Source organism: Anomaloglossus baeobatrachus, chromosome 4, assembly GCF_048569485.1.
Source record: "Anomaloglossus baeobatrachus isolate aAnoBae1 chromosome 4, aAnoBae1.hap1, whole genome shotgun sequence".
Classification (NCBI taxonomy): domain Eukaryota; kingdom Metazoa; phylum Chordata; class Amphibia; order Anura; family Aromobatidae; genus Anomaloglossus; species Anomaloglossus baeobatrachus.
Genome location: NC_134356.1, coordinates 677,269,678 through 677,274,511, shown reverse-complemented (window position 1 = coordinate 677,274,511; position 4,834 = coordinate 677,269,678). Strand labels below are relative to the sequence as shown.

The window sequence follows — 4,834 nt, the reverse complement described above, 5'->3', positions numbered from 1 at the left end:
CTGAATTGTGGGCAGCTCTGGAGACTGAGTTTAATAAATGGTTGTCTCCACTCAATCTGCAGCCTGGTAAGGCCGTGTGCGACAATGCTGCAAACCTGGGTGCGGCCCTTCGCCTGGGCAAGGTGACACACGTGCCTTGTATGGCTCACGTGTTGAACCTTGTTGTCCAGCAATTTTTAACACACTATCCCGGCCTAGATGGCCTTCTGACCAGGGCACGAAAACTGTCTGCTCACTTCCGCCATTCAACCGCCGCAGCTGAGCGACTTGCATCGCTCCAGAAGTCTTTCGGCCTGCCGGTTCATCGCCTGAAATGCGATGTGCCGACACGCTGGAATTCGATTCTCCACATGTTACAGCAACTGTGGCAGCACTGCCGAGCCCTGGTGCAATACGTTATGACGTATAGCCTGGGCCAACGAGATGCAGAGGTGGGGCAGATCACCCTGATGGAGTGGTCTCAGATCAAGGACCTATGCACCCTTCTGCACAGTTTCGACATGGCGACGAATATGTTTAGCGCTGACAATGCCATTATCAGCATGACAATCCCAGTCATTTACATGCTGGAGCACACGCTAAACACTATTCGGAGTCAGGGGGTGGGACAACAGGAAGGGGAGGAACTACAGGAGGATTCATATGCACAAGACACAACAACATCACCAAAGTCCAGATGTTCATCATCACCAACGCGGCAGGCATGGGACCATGGGGGACAGGGATCAACAAGGGCGCATGGTAGCAGGCGAAATGTTGAGGAAGGTGCAGGAGAACATGAAGAAATGGAGGACGAATTATCCATGGACATGGAAGACTCAGCGGATGAGGGAGACCTTGGTCAAATTTCAGTTGAAAGAGGTTGGGGGGAGATGTCAGAGGAAGAAAGAACGGTTAGCACCTCTTTGCCACAAACACAGCGTGGACTTGGTCTGCATGGCTGCGCAAGACACATGAGCGACTTCTTGCTGCACTACCTCCAACATGACCCTCGTATTGTCAAAATTAGAAGTGATGATGACTACTGGCTTGCCACACTATTAGATCCCCGGTACAAGTCCAAATTTTGTGACATAATTCCAGCCATAGAAAGGGACGCACGTATGCTGGAGTATCAGCAGAAGCTGTTACTCGATTTTAGCTTGGCTTTTCCACCAAACAACCGTGCAGGTGCAGGGAGTGAATCTCCCAGTTGTAACTTGACAAACATGGGACGGTCTTGTCATCTTCAATAGTCTACCCATACCAGTAGCACCGTATCTGGTGCTGGTAACAGCAATTTTATTGAATCTTTTCATAATTTTTTTAGACCGTCCTTTGCAAGGCCACCAGAGACAACAAGTCTGACACATAGTCAACGGCTGGAGAGGATGATACAGGAGTATCTCCAAATGAACATCGATGCCATGACTTTGCAAATGGAGCCTTGCTCATTTTAAGCTTCAAATCTTGAAAAATGGCCAGAGCTCTCAACTTACGCCTTGGAGATTTTGTCGTGTCCAGCTGCCAGCGTTGTCTCTGAACGTGTCTTCAGTGCTGCTGGGTGTGTGCTGACAGATAAGCGCACGCGTCTGTCCAGTGACAATGTGGACAGACTAACGTTCATCAAAATGAACAAGTCATGGATCCACAAAGAATTTACTACTCCTGTGTCATCCTGGGGAGAGTAAATGCTTGTGGATTTGGAATGTGCTTGATGCAAATCAAAACATCCTGTTTGCAACTAGGGCACAAGTGCTGCCACTGATGTGGTGTCTGTGTGGCCCAATTTTTGGAAAAAAAGGGAGACTCCGCTTGGAGTAACCCCTGCTTGCTGTTTTTTTTAAAAGGAGCCAAGATGAACAAGTCATGGTTCAGCAAAGACTTTATCTACCTACCCCTGGGTCATCCTGGGAATGGCTAAGTATGACGTATTTTTGAATGTGCTTGATGCAAATCTAGCTGTGAAGTGTACAACTGGGGCACAAGTGCTGCCACTGAATGGGTGGGTGTGTGTGGGGCCCAATTTTTGGAAAAAAAAAGGAGACTCCGCTTGGAGTAACCCTTGCTTGCTGTGTTTTTTAAAAGGAGCCAAGATGAACAAGTCATGGTTCAGCAAAGACTTTGCTACCTACCCCGGTGCAATCCTGAGGACGGAAAAGGATGGCGTATTTTTGAATGTGCTTGATGCAAATCTAGCTGTGAAGTGTACAACTGGGGCACAAGTGCTGCCACTGAATGGGTGGGTGTGTGTGGGGCCCAATTTTTGAAAAAAAAAGGAGACTCCGCTTGGAGTAACCCTTGCTTGCTGTGTTTTTTAAAAGGAGCCAAGATGAACAGAGCTGGGATCAGGAAAGACTTAGCTACCTACCCCGGTGTCCTCTTGGGGACGGTTAAGTATGGCGTATTTTTGAATGTGCTTGATGCAAATCTAGCTGTGAAGTGTACAACTGGGGCACAAGTGCTGCCACTGAATGGGTGGGTGTGTGTGGGGCCCAATTTTTGGAAAAAAAGGGAGACTCCGCTTGGAGTAACCCTTGCTTGCTGAGTTTTTTAAAAGGAGCCAAGATAAACAAGTCATGGTTCAGCAAAGACTTTGCATCCTACCCCGGTGCAATCCTCAGGACGGAAAAGGATGGCGTATTTTTGAATGTGCTTGATGCAAATCTATCTGTGAAGTGTACAACTGGGGCACAAGTGCTGCCACTGAATAGGTGGGTGTGTGTGGGGCCCAATTTTTGGAAAAAAAGGGAGACTCCGCTTGGAGTAACACTTGCCTGCAGTGTTTTTTAAAAGGAGCCAAGATGAACAAGTCATGGTTCAGCAAAGACTTTGCTACCTACCCCGGGGTCATCCTGGGAATGGTTAAGTATGGTGTATTTTTGAATGTGCTTGATGCAAATCTAGCTGTGAAGTGTACAACTGGGGCACAAGTTCTGCCACTGAAGGGGTGAGTGTCTGTGTGGCCCAATTTTTGAAAAAAAGGGAGACACTGCTTGGAGTAACCCTTGCTTGCTGTGTTTTTTAAAAGGAGCCAAGATGAACAAGTCATGGTTCAGCAAGGACTTTGCTACCTACCCCGGTGTCCTTCTGGGGACGGTTAAGTATGGTGTATTTTTGAATGTGCTTTATGCAAATCTAGCTGTGAAGTGTACAACTGGGGCACAAGTGCTGCCACTGAAGGGGTGGGTGTGTGTGTGTCCCAATTTTTGGAAAAAAAGGAGAACTCCGCTTGGAGTCACCTTGTGGTGTTTTACATGATTTTAGAAGGGCGTGCCATGCCTATATCTGTGTCTCCTCCTCTTTTTCCTTGTCCAGCTCTTTTGTTTTCGCATGAGTATATGTCCTTGTCACTTTCCCATGTGTTTGTGTTGTGTTGTGAGTTGTTTGTCACCATTTGGACACCTTTGAGGGTGTTTTCTAGGTGTTTTTATGTGTTTGTGATTGCCTGCCATTGTTTCCTATGTGGTTCGAATTCGGTTCGTCGAACGTTCGCCGAACTGAACTCGAACAAGACCTCCGTTCGACGAACCGAACTAGAGCCGAACCGCGGCTGGTTCGCTCATATCTAGTTGCGTGTTCAAATATCATCGGGGTCAATAGTCTGTTCCTGTTTTTGAAAAATTAGGAAATACAACCATTTTCTACATTCATGTCATCAACAAAACCACTTAAACCTCCTGAAAAAAGTTGAAGCCATATTTCCACACAGTGTCTGAAAGAGTCATCTTTTAAAATTTTACAAGAAAGAAATCTTCTGAACAATACTGTGATGATGAGAATTTTTGGGAATCCAGATCTGACCATTTAAAATCACCTCGACCTCACCAACAATTTGGTCTTTGTGTATATGAAGAAACATGGTCCTCAAGTAGATTCTGAATGTGAAATGTAAACCTTTTTTCCTAATAGCAATATGTTAACTCATTCTTGTTTTTGTAGTTTTGGAGTATGGCCAAAAGAATAAAAAAGTCTATACAAATGATATATAAAAATTTTCCAATCGTTATGAAACAAGCATTTTTCTAAATGAAATGTTCCTGGCAAAAATAAACTGAGATATGTTTCTCACTTTATCTTTTGATGTAACATTCGTGTGTCTGACTCATGGAATCACAAAGATGATAATTTCTAGAGTCCGATCTTAAACTGGAAATCCCTGAATATTAAGATTAAGATGCTCAATCATCCTTGTTTATGTCGTTTTATGATGGTGCGTAAAAGTAGTTACTTTCTGGAACATCTAATGGTAAAGAATCAAATAATATACAGATTTTATCTTGTCAAACACTTATCTTTCAGCTGACCTCGTGGCGCAACGGTAGCTTGTCTGACTCCAGATCAGAAGGTTGCGTGTTCAAATCACGTCGGGGTCAATAGTCTGTTCCTGTTTTTCAAAAATTAGGAAATACAACCATTTTCTACATTCATGTCATCAACGGAACCACTTAAACTTCCTGGAAAAAGTTGAAGCCATATTTCCACACAGTGTCTGAAAGAGTCATCTTTTAAAATTTTACAAGAAAAATATCTTCTGAACAATACTTTGATGACGAGAATTTTTGGGAATCCAGATCTGACCATTATAACTTAACCCCATTACGACCGCGTTACGTTTTAAAACGGCACCAAAAAAGGGTCCTTATTCCTTTCTGCCGTTTTAAAACGGCGAGCAGAAATAAGTGTATAGCGCCCCCCAGCGTCAGAAAATCTCCGGGGTTTCAGCTACCGGGGGTATCTGAGACCCTGGAGATCATGATTCGGGCCGGTTTTTCCGGTACCCAGTCACGTGATGACCGGTATACATCGTATACCGATCATCAAGTTATAGTAAATAACCGCGCCGGTAAAAAAT

At 44.7% G+C, this 4,834-nt stretch overlaps 1 non-coding gene across 1 annotated transcript; it reads left to right on the top strand.

Annotated features, from left to right (window-relative positions):
• The first annotated feature begins 4,283 nt into the window (after positions 1–4,283).
• TRNAW-CCA (transfer RNA tryptophan (anticodon CCA)) lies at positions 4,284–4,355 on the top strand. The gene has a single exon. It is a non-coding gene; the product is annotated as a tRNA-Trp (tRNA).
• Positions 4,356–4,834: the final 479 nt, after the last annotated feature.